Source organism: Schistocerca americana, chromosome 1 (genome assembly GCF_021461395.2).
Source record: "Schistocerca americana isolate TAMUIC-IGC-003095 chromosome 1, iqSchAmer2.1, whole genome shotgun sequence".
Lineage (NCBI taxonomy): Eukaryota > Metazoa > Arthropoda > Insecta > Orthoptera > Acrididae > Schistocerca > Schistocerca americana.
The window spans coordinates 1,120,775,364-1,120,787,964 of NC_060119.1; the positions used below are offsets into that span (position 1 = coordinate 1,120,775,364).

The 12,601-nt window shown below is 41.9% G+C and overlaps 1 protein-coding gene across 1 annotated transcript in view; it reads right to left on the bottom strand.

Moving 5' to 3' along the window:
- Positions 1–9,794, bottom strand: part of LOC124551008 (sialin-like) — a 43,339-nt gene extending 33,545 nt beyond the window's left edge. The window contains exon 1 of the mRNA XM_047125856.1: positions 9,620–9,794. The gene's annotated coding sequence lies outside the window, so the exon portion shown is untranslated. The remainder of the gene's footprint in view (positions 1–9,619) is intronic.
- Between the last annotated feature and the right edge of the window lie 2,807 nt (positions 9,795–12,601).

Consider the following 12,601-nt stretch of genomic DNA (forward strand, 5'->3'; position numbering starts at 1 on the left):
TCAACAAAAGTTGCCATTTTGTTTTGGTACTTGGCCTACATAATAATTTAATGTTTAAATGAATCGAGGTAGCTTTGATTCAACACAGATATTGTTGCTAAAGAATCATATAATGTAATATAATTATTGAGGAATAACATACGAATGTTTATAATTTTTATTAAGTATTGGACAAAAAAGTTGAAGCAAAGACATTGAATTTCAACTGACATTTAACATTTTCTTACGACACAACTTTCAGAATTCTTGCAGATGCACAAACAAATTGAAATTGACAAGGATAATTTTATAAAGTATGATGTACGGGGATTTTTCTAATTTTTTCTCATATGTGATTGTACAATAGACCGGTAAAAATGTGTGAATGTTCTACAAGTTTTTGGTAAGTCACTGAATGAAGTCCATATGATCAAATATCTTTCATCTCATTTTCTCAATAATCACTTTCTGTCACTTCCGCCCTTTCTACTCAATTGCAATAAATTTCTTATGTAACTAAAAGAAGGAAGTTGGTTTGTAACTGAAGATAATTTAGGAGACAAATTTACAATGGTAAGTTCTACTAATTCTGTTACCTTTAGAAGGAGATTTATAAGAAGTGCAAGAAGTTTGACACATGAAAGATAAAATTAATCAATTTATTCTAAATAATTATGATGTTTCTTTATCTTTAGGTAGGGGTGAAGATGATTCCCTTATTGCATTTGGGAATACTAGAATTGTTGTGAACATTTGAATGAAGACATTTTGCATTTTGGGTTAAACATATCTATGTAAATAAAAAACAGCTGCCGCGTGTATGAAAGATCGTCAGTTGAGAACAACTCGAGTGATGTGGCTGATTTTTTTGTTGTGTTCATAATGGTTGGGACAAGATTTGTATGAAAGAAAATGTGTGGAAAATTTACCGGAAAAGTCGGCAATTTCGATGGTATTTTTGTATGCAAATCTCTATGAAAGAAACGTGCCGGTCGATTTGAGTGCTCTGCTGTCAATTGATTTCATAAAATAAAATAAAATAAAACTAGATTGATATCAGTTCGTGGTAATATGGTGTCCTGCAAACATTTCATTTCAGTTGGTGGTTTATTTCTTTGGAAAAATGCCACAGTGAGGCGTTGAAATATCGATTGTCGTACCCGCAAGGCGAAACAACTGCATGGTTATCGATTCAGTGGGACTGACGAAGTGCGTAACCAGCGCTTGGAGGCAAACCGACGGCCAAACGCAATAATATGAGTTGAAAGTTTGGCGTTCAGGTACGATACAACAATCGATTACGTCGCTTGTGTACTGGTTGACATCGGAACAATGTCTGTCAACATTACAATGCTTTGAGATTTCGAAGCGAACGACCAGGATTATGTTGTGCGATCGGAAAGGTCAAATTACCGGAATATACATGGCCACCAGAGCCATTGGCATCATTGCTTTCTGGGCAAGAACCTCCACCGAACAATGTCTTGCAGTATATACACCGATCAGCCGAAACATTACGACCATCTAACCAATAGCCAGTACGTCCATCTTTGGCATGGATAACAGCGGTGCAGCATAGTAGCGTGGAAGCAGTGAGGCCTTGGTAGGCCACTGGAGGGAGCTGACACCACATTTGCACCCAAAAGTCACTCAATTTTCGTAAATTCCGGGAAGCGGGGCGATGAGCTCTGACGCCATGTTCAGTCACCTCGCCGATGTATTCGATCGGATTCAGATATGGAGAGTTGAGGAGCTACCACATCAACTGAAACTCGCCACTGTATTCCTGGAACAAAGCCATCACACTCATGGTCTTGTGACATGGCGCATTATCTTGCTGAAAAATTCCACTGCTGCGGGAAACATGATCGTCATGAAGGATTGTACGTGGTCTTCAAGAAGTGTGTGATACTCCTTGGCCCTCATGGTGCCTTGCATGAGCTCCACTGGACGCGAAGGTGGCCCCGTGAATGTTCCCTAGACCATAATTGAGCCGCTGCCTCTTTTCTCCGTTCCACAGCACAGATGTCAAGGAGGTGTTCGCCTATAAGACGACGTATTCGCATCCTCCCATCGCCATGACGAAGAAGGTATCGGGATACGTCAGTACATGTAACGCACTGCCACTCTGCCAACGGCCAGTGCCGATGGTCGCGTCCTCATTTCAGTCGTAGTTGCCGATGTGCTATCGGCCATGCACAAGCATGGCTCGTCCGCAACGGAGGCGCATCGTTAGGAGTGTTCGGTGCAATGTGTGTTCCGATATGCTTGTACTCTGTCCAGTATTGACGTGTGATGTTAGTTCCGCAACATTTAGCCAACTGTCTTGTTTTACAAGTCTGCCCAACCAACGACGTCCGACATATGTAATGACTGGTGGATACCCAACCCCACCACTTATGGATGTTGATTCGCCACTTGTTGAATACACTCACCACAGCGCTCCTCGAACAGCCGGAAAGTCATGCAGTTTCCGAAAACTTCTTACCGAGCCTCTGGGCCAACACAATCTGCCCACCCCCAAACTCCTCATTCCAAACATGGACAGCATGCTCACTGATACAGCATGCACTGGGCATGTGCAAACAATGAAAGAATAAGCAACCAGTTGCTTATAAAAAATTTAATTTCTTGACTGCTTTCGGGTACTTAGTGCCCTTCTTCAGAAAGTTATGCCTTCTGCAGAAGGGCACTAAGTGCCAGAAACCGGCCGAGAAATTAAATTTCTTATATGCAGCTGGTTGCTTGCTATTTCTATATACACGACTATAGTTGCTGAAGAAGGAAAAATTACTAAGCCGTGCGTGTGTCTGACTAGCAGTCATTCCTCGCCAGGTGATGCTGCTATAGCCAGGAAGGGTTTATATCGGTAGGAGGTCGCTGGTCATAATGCTCTGGTGATCAGAGTACAAAAATGCAACATCAATTCCAAATGACATCATTTCGGGCGAATATTATCGATCAACAATGTTTTAACCCAACTTTAAGGGAAAATCTTTTTAAACTGAATCCCTGATCAAGTACACGACACATCACAGAAACATTAACTATTCACCAAGTGTCACCGAGGTTCGTAAATTAATAATTTATTTTTATATTAATAGATCCGAGAACAAATTCACCATCGTGCAGGAGCATTATTGTCGCCAGTGAGTGCTGATCAAATTTTCTTCAGATTTATTTCTTCTGAAATCCTTATGATGAAATCAATCAGCGTTATGCCATCAGTAGTACGGTAAAGCGAAAGATCCTTACATGAACACAATCAATTGGTCAAATTGTTCAAGACCTGAATAGAAATGTTTGCTTCGGATTATCACAAGATAGTGATCAGACCAGACAAAAGATCAGTACACCGACACTGAAGTTGTCATTGTGGTTGTTGGCGAGAATTTGGTGTCTCGCCACAGAATGGTTTGCCGGGGAGAGGATGGATATTATTTTTTGATTAAGATGATTAATCCATTAACCGAGACCATGATCCACCCATTAACCGGTACGTAGCAATGTTGCTAATCGTGTTTCAATGAAATACCTAACAAAAATTCATTATTCACTTACAGGTCAAGAAATAAACGAAAAGGGCAAACGTATGAATTTTATGTCCCCATTTGGAGAATCTTTTCATTCTCCATACGTGATCCTCATCTTACTGTGGGCCATTTAGCTGTGCACCTGGAGAATGGACAACGAGTTTATTTGACAGCAGCAAACGCAGTGCAGAGAGCTAAACGACCATCTGCGACAACGCTGACAAGCACATGCGCAAGTGATCCATTTGCAAGAACACTACTTTACTCGGAGACGTCGAGATATTTCACGTGGAATGATTCATCAAAAAAAAAAAAAAAAAAAAAACTCCGACGTCGGAAACAGTGAAAGCCTGTTCCTGCATACGTGAATGTACGGAGGGGTCCAAAAAAATGTATCCACTGTTTAACAGTCCATAACTTGCAAACTAATTGACGGAGTTGTTTCATTTTTGGTGAAAGTGTAGCTTAAAATCCAACTTAAAGATATCACTCTAGGTGTTCGAAATGGTCATCATTAACATCCACACACCGAACTGCCGAACTGCAGCACGAACTACTGACTGCAACGTGTTCAGTTGGATATCTGCACATGAATGTACAATGGATTCTCGAAGTTCATCCAGTGTGAGTGGTTTTTGTGGATAAACGACGTCCTTTAGTGTTCCCCACAGGTAAAAGTCCAGAGGAGTTAGGTCTGGGGAACGTGGTGGATGCTCCACAGCACCTCTACGGCCTATCCATCTTCCTGGTAGATTTTCGTCTAGATACGCCCTAACACGATTTTGGTAGTGGGCAGGGGCACCATCTTGTTGAAAGTAAATTCTTCCGTCTCCATACAAGTCTCGGATGGCAGGTAAAATGGATGTCTGAAGCTTCTGAAGGTACCCCTCATCGGTAACTGTGCCGTTAAGGAAGAATGGCCCAATCAAGCCCCGGTGAGACAACCCACACCACACATTTACTCCTGGCAAATTCACGGCTTTGTCTACATGGACGTTCGGATTTTCGGCGCCCAGTAGATGCAATTGTGGCAATTTACTGTACCATTGAGTTTGAACTGTGCCTCATCAGACCACGCAGTTCAAAATGGTTCAAATGGCTCTGAGCACTATGGGACTCAACTGCTGAGGTCATTAGTCCCCTAGAACTTAGAACTAGTTAAACCTAACTAACCTAAGGACATCACAAACATCCATGCCCGAGGCAGGATTCGAACCTGCGACCGTAGCGGTCTTGCGGTTCCAGACTGCAGCGCCTTTAACCGCACGGCCACTTCGGCCGGCTCAGACCACGCAGTCATCTCTGCAAACTCTTCATCGTTGCGCAACATGTTAGTAAACCACTAGCAGTACTCCCATCTACGATCAGGGTCGTCGTCGTACATTGCGTGTAGTGATAGTGGGATGTAGCACTTCCATTTTGCTGTCTTCAACATTCGCCGAACACTTGAGCGACTCACTCCAGTTTCACGGGCACACTGTCTCACAGACTTCTGTGGTGAGCGGGTGAACTGTTGTAACACACGACGGGAGTTAGCTGGACTTGATACTGTTACAGGTCGTCCTTATCTTTGTTTGTGTACATCTTTAACACAGCCTTCGGCTTCAAATTAGTCTCGAATGCGACGAATCATTAAACGTGTCGGTGGCTCTGTTTGATATTCATTTTGCCATTGCCATTGAACCTCATTAATGTTTTCGCACTTAAAATACCATTTCAAAATTGACTTCCTTTCATCGAATGTAGGCCTTGCGCCAGTCATGTTTACTCGAGTAACTAGGTGCAGCTAAGAACAAAACACTGACTACCTGGCGACTGTCATCTGACAAAACAAAACAACGCAATACTACGCTTTCGTGGCGATTGCCGGAACTACAAACTATTGCACTACCGAAGATGAGACAACTTCGTCCATTAGTTTGCCAGTTATGGACTTTTAAACAGTGGGTACATTCTTTTGGACCCCTCTGTATGTTCATCCGACCCATTGGGACGCATTTACACAGTTCATTCGAACAATGACGAATGTTCCTACCTGCATTTGTTATTGGTTAGTGTTAGTTGACCGACTTCATTTAAATTCTTAAGTACTGTCAAAAGCGAGTTGTGCGCAGTATATCGAGCAGTCTGTCAATCATTGTATTTGCTCAAGGATGAGACTCACTGGGATCACACACTCGCTGATGCTGTTATTTCGTCTACAGCGCAACAAATTCGATTACTTTTTGCCATCATCATTCAACGCGATTTCAACGATCCCACTTCATTTGTGGAACAAAATCAAAGACGATATAGCTGAAGGAATCCTCTGTCTAGTGAGTACGATAGTACGATAATAGAGAATAACGAACTTGAATTTTACGCGGAAATCCACAACGAGGCGTTAACTTCTATAGAGGATTTGCACCGGCAAAATGTTGAACGAATTAGGAATACCAGCACCGAATCGCACCATGCACGATGCATTCAGTCTAGAAATTGAACGACAACGGCAATACGATCGAGATGCTTTGAGTCAGTCTGCGCAAACACAGGTCCAACTTTTGAATCAGCAGCAGAAAACTGCGTACGGAGAAATCTTCTTCTTAGATGCACCTGGTGGAACTGGTAAAACGTTCCTAATTTAATATATTTTAGGTTCTATTTGGGCACAAAGTCAAATAGCGCTGGCCGTGGTTATCATCTAGGATCGCTGTCAAAGTGTTCGAGGGAGGTCGAACAGCTCATCCTGCTCTCAAACTGTCACTGAATTTGTAAACTATAAATGAATTGACATGCAACATTGAAAAAAATAAGCAGTGGCTAAAGTACCACAGAATTAATCATTTGGGATGAGTAAACGATGTCGCACAAGCGAGCACTGTGGGCACTCGATCGAACGTTGAAAGATTTGCACAACAATTTGGACGTCTTTGAAGAGACACGTGATAAGTCTCAAGCTAACAATGAATATGCGTGTTCCGTTACGAAATGACTGCGCCGGAAGTGTTTTCCAAGCAACTGGCAGTGGAAAAATTCCGGTTGACGCTTCCACTGGGCTCATTGCGTTTCCACCTAATTTTTTTCAGTTCGCAACACTGAACGAAGATTGGTAACGAAAATGTTCCCGAATATTTCTGCAAATTACAAAAACAATGGATGAGCGAAACAACGATTTTGGGAGCGAGAAATGAGGACTTAGACAATATGAACATACAAATGCACTGTCAGATCCCTGCTAAATTGCATTCACGTAATTCGATCGATTCCATTACAGATCCAGATGAGACCGACAGTTATTAAATTGAATTCCTGAATTACATGGATGTGCCAGGAATGCCACCGCTCGATTTGCAGCTCAAGGTCGGCTCGGCGATAATCATATTATGCAATCTGATTCAACCGAAGCTATGCAGTGGAACAAGACTCGCTGTGAATCTGATGAACAACTTGACTCAAGCAACAATAATCATAGGAAAATTCCAAGGCGAGGCTTTCCTGATGCGAAGAATCTTTATTTTAGACTGCTACAATTCATGTGTACTTGCATATTCTAGTATTGGAGTATAAAAAGGATAATTAGCTAACAAGAAGGGTTCGGACAATTTGAAATTAGTTATAATTTTACCTTACATAATTTACATAGCTGTAATAGTATCTAAAAACTTGAGTATTCTCATAGATGAAGCTATGAGTGCAGATATTGAAAGAAAAGAAATGAAAATTCATCACTGCTGAACCTGGAAAGAAGTTTAATAATTTGGACATAGAAGTTAAGACAGGTATTCCTCAAAAACATGCTGGACATAATGTACGCGTTTGAGATGTGTTTCTGAAAGGTTTTAGAGGGTCACCCAATAGCAAGTTCCCTATTTTACATCTCTGCGAAGTAAAAAACACATGGCATGCATGGAGTTACCACTACAAAGTTTGCCCACTTGTGAGCTGCGCTCAGTTTTCCGCAGCAAAACAACAACCCACTGTCGACACACATCGTGGCTTAACATATGATTGTGGAGAAGGCTGTATGATCATTCGCATGGCAGTGAGACCTGAGTCCACCATTCGGCAGCTGAGGCGAAACGTCACAGCACGGTGTGGAAGAAACCTGGCAAAGTGCCAAAAATGGCGAAGGTCGTACATTCCACAGGGTAAGTAATGTCATCCCTCTTTTGGTGCTGTCAGACATTGTTACTCGTTCACTACCTGCCTCGCAACACAATTAATGCTGAGAAGTATTGTAATGTCTTAAGGAATTATGAGCCGTCATCAAAAGGAAACGTCCTGGATCTTTGTCTCACAAAGTTATCTCCCATCATGTCAATGGTCTGCATCACGCAGCTCGAATGACCCAGGCGGAGCTCGGAAGAATCAACTGGGAAATGCTCCTGCATTCTCCGTATTCACCAGATTTTGCCTCAAGTGATTTTCATGTACACCCTCATCTCAAAGGCCGTCTTGAAGGTAAGCGCTTCAATACCGGTGATGAAGCCACATTAACAGTGAAGAGCTGGTTACGAACACAGGACCCAACCTGGTACAAGACTGGCTTTTAAAAACTTCAGTCACGTTACCAAAAATGCTTGGAAAAACACCTCACTATCTAGAAAATAACAGAAGCATTGTATAATGTCAATAAAACTATTTCAAAATGATAAATTGTGTGTAGTTTCTTTTATAAAATAGGGAAACGTGCTTATTGGACCCGTCTCGTACTTTTGAATTAAACATTTCAGGTTTTATTCGTTGGAATGTTTCTGCTGTAAATATTTCTAGAAATCATGAGAAAGATAATAATTTTCTATGTAAAAGTAGGTGCATCAAGAAGATCAAATTTATGGTAGTACCCACATTTCAGGTCTATTCACGAAGGACAATTTTTTGCAAATCAACTTGAGTAGAGTGCTGGAGTGCTGAGCACTAGACTTCTGACGTGAGGTACTTGTGTTTCTCTATGCCCCAGAATTACTATCATACCTGTGTGTTGCTGACGTCTACGATGTGCTTATTCAACAATCTCAGGCAGCGCTGGTTAGCTCTATCTGTTGTATTAGATTAGATTAAATTAGATTTACTTTCATTCCAATCGATCCGTAGTGAGGAGGTCCTCCAGGATGTAGAACATGTCAGAAAAACAACAATACATGACAAATATTTACAACTCAAAGAAATAAGCTAATGTACCATTCTACAGGTCCCAAGTGGCATGGTCGTCATTTTTTAATGAACGCTATATGAAAGAATCATATTAGAAATACTAATGCACTGAACTTAAAATAAACAGTTTTTTATTTATTTATAAGCTAATAAACGTGTAATACAACTACTAAATACTTATTTACAATGAACACATTACTGCACTGAACTGGTGCAGAAGTTAGATTGTACTTACACACACACACATTTATTTACAATGAACACATTACTGTACTGAAATTGTGCAGAATTTATATTGTACTTATATATATGCACAAACCAATTGGTTCTACTGAGAAATTCACCAATGGAGTAAAAGGAGTTGGCCACCAATAAATCCTTTAGGCTTCTCTTAAACTGAATTTCATTGGTTAGTAAGCTTTTTATGGCTCCTGGCAAATTATTGAAAATGTGTGTTCCTGAATAATGCACACTTTTTTATACAATACTAAGTGACTTTAAATCCTTGTGAAGATTATTCTTATTTCTAGTATTGATTCCATGAATTGAGCTGTTAGTTTGAAAAAGTGATATATTTTTAATGACAAATTTTATTAAGGAATAAATATATAGGGATGCAGTATGAAAAAAAGGTTCTGCATCGTGTATATTTATTGACTATATTGATACTGTGTATGGTGCAGGCATACTATAAGTGCCACACACGCCCCATGTCCAGTCTTACAGCATGAAATGTGTCTGTACATGTACATCATGTGTCACAAAGCTGCTAAGACACGTCTTGGTCCACAACTTAGCGTTGTGCCTCATATTGTTTCACGGATCTCTTAACATGTTGACATGTGTGAGAGTCAGTTTCACTGCAAAAAGTGAAGCTGTGAAGTGTGTTAATGTAGTTACTCTGTGTGCTGAAAGCGGGACAAGTACTACACGAATAATGTCTTGGCGGTAGGGATGTCACAGCTACGTACCTGAGAGAGACCCGTAGCTACTCTGAATGCACAGACGAGCACCACACCGCCAGTGTCTGCAGCCACCTCTGTGAGCATGGTGAAGATACCGGAGAGGATGAGCGAGGCCGACAACAAGTTCTTCGAATTGAACCTGTCCGCCGCCCACCCGGCTGGCGCCAGCGTCACCACATAGCCCCAGAAGAAGGCGCTCAGGATGGTGCTCGTCTCATATTGGCTCCAGCCGTAGTCCTTTGGGTAAAATAAACAAAGCCATTCACAAGTCTTTGATCGTTGAGTATTCTCCCTACATGTGATAAATGGATGATGAATGGTTTTATGGTGTTGACTTACTAGATGTTACGGGATAATCGTCAGCATACCTTCAGGCTGAGAGGGTAAACAAGACGAGCCAGACAGTATTAAAGACTATACACCAATGACGAAACAGCTATGGAACCATTAAGATCTCTTTAATTTATTTTAGTTGAATGTGTAAAAGGGACCCAATCTGTGATCAAGTACCAGGAGGTACAGAAGCAGGTACTTATTGTAATATTGAGAGAAGCACTTCTGGACAGCTGATACAACCAAGCCCTTGTTTAAGAACTAAGGTAGTCTACAAGCATCTTTTCCTAACACAGTTTTCTCAGCATCGCCTGATTTAATTCGACTGTACTCTATTATCAACGTTCTATTTAACATATTTTCGAAAAATTCTCCATTTGGTTCAAGTGGTCGTCCAAGTAGCAGAGCGTTGATGCAAGAGTAACTTGACATGCGTCTTGACCTGAAACAACTGTCTAAGTTCCCTCACAGCAGTATTCCCACTGTTCTTTCAGAGAGGTCGGGAAACCTCCCAGTGAGCTGCATTTGGTAGTAGGCGTTTGGACAAACCGCAACTAGACGCTACACGTTCCACCTGTCAACTACTTTATTTCACACATTTATCGGCGAACTACATTTCACTTTCAGATAGAATTTCATAATCGATTATCGAAAACTGAATCAAGGTCGACTTCGACATGTACTAACAGATTCTTCGACTCTTATTTAAGTTGACATCACGTAAATTTCATTTTTTATACGTAATACAGGTATATAACAGCAGCAAAATATTGTTGAGTGCTTTCTGATTCCGTAGATACCATACAATCTCTCAGAAATTGTGTTTCAGGATACCTGTAAAAAAAAAAAAAAAAACATATTCATAATGCTGTGATCAGTTAAACTCATGACACCATGTTCTGTTTAGCATGAATTGAGAATCTTTAACAACTACAGATCAAAACAGGATAACAGCATAATAGGAATTTACTCATTTGGCTACTTGCAAAACTTTTTTCCTTACGTTTTTACATAGTCTGTACCACAGCAATAAATTTACTAGAAGAATTGGGGTTTCCATTTGCGCTGTACTAATATTATCTGTTCACAACTAGCTTCATTCTCCTAGTCCATTCTACAGTGATTTTATGGTCCTGTATAAAACGGAGTATACACACATAAAAAAATTTTCTATCTTGAAGATAGACGTTGACAGTGTATATTGTATCACAGACACAGTCCCTTTGACTGTTCAGAGATGCCACTAAACCCGCCCAAAGGTGTAAACAACCATGCGTGAGCAGTGCCTATTAGACGGAGGGGTCCGGTAGCCGATCAGTTCCAGTCATTCCACCAGGATGAAGGTACACGGCTCGTGTTGTCTGTACTTCAGCCATGCCTAGACGCTCAATACTGCGGTTCGATCGCGTCGGCATAGTTACTTTGAGCCTGGAAGGGCTCTCAACAAGGGAAATGTCCAGGCATTCCTGAGTGAACATAAGCGATGTTGTTCAGACATGGAGGAGATACAGAGAGACAGGAGCTGTCGATGTTGCTGCGGCCGCCAAAGAGCTACTACCACAGTGGATAACCGCTACCTACGGATTATGGGTCGGAGGAACCCTGGCAGCAATGCCACCATGTTGAATAATGCTTTTCGTGCAGCCAAAGGTCGTCGTGTTACGATTCAAACTGTGCGCAACAGGCTGCATGAAGCGCAACTTCACTCCTGACGTCCATGGCGAGGTCCATCTTTGCCACCACGACACCATGCAGCGCGATACAGATGGGCCCAACAACACGCCGAATCCACCGCTCAGGATTGGCATCATGTTCTCTTCACTGATGAGTGTCGCATATACCTTCAACCAGACAATCATCGGAGACGTATTTGGAGGCAACCCGGTCAGGCTTAACGCCTTAGAGACACTGTCCAGCGAATTCAGCAATGTGACGGTTCCCTGCTTGGTCATGGTGGCATTATATGGGGCCAACGTACGCCGCTGGTGGTCATGGAAGGCGTCGTAACGGCTATACGATAGTTGAATGCCATCCTCCGACCGATAGTGCCACCATATCGGCAGCATATTGGCGAGGCATTCGTCTTCGTGGACGTGCACATCCCCCCCCCCCACGCCCCCCCCGCCCCATCGTGCACATCTTGTGAATGACTTCCTTCAGGATAACGACAACGCTCGACTAGAGTGACCAGCGTGTGCTCCAGACATGAAAACTATCGAACGTGCGTGGGATAGATTGAAAAGGGCTATTTACGTACGACGTGACCCACCAACCACTCTAAGGGATCTACGCCGAATCGCCGATGAGGAGTGGGATAATCTGGACCAACGGTGCCTTGATGAACCTTAGGATAGTATGCCACGACGAACACAGGCATGCATTAATGCAAGAGGTCGTGCTACTGGGTATTAGAGGTTCTGCTGTGTACAGCGGTCTGGACCACCACCTCTGAAGGTCTCGCTGTATAGTGGTATAACATGCAATGTGTAGTTTTTATGAACAATAAAGTGTGTGGAAATAATGTTTATGTTGATCTCTATTCCAGTTTTCTGTATAGTTTCCGGAACTCTCGGAACCAAGGTGACGCAAAACATTTTTTGATGTGTGTATTATATTACCTCCATGCATAGAAATATAATGATGTGACTGTTAACG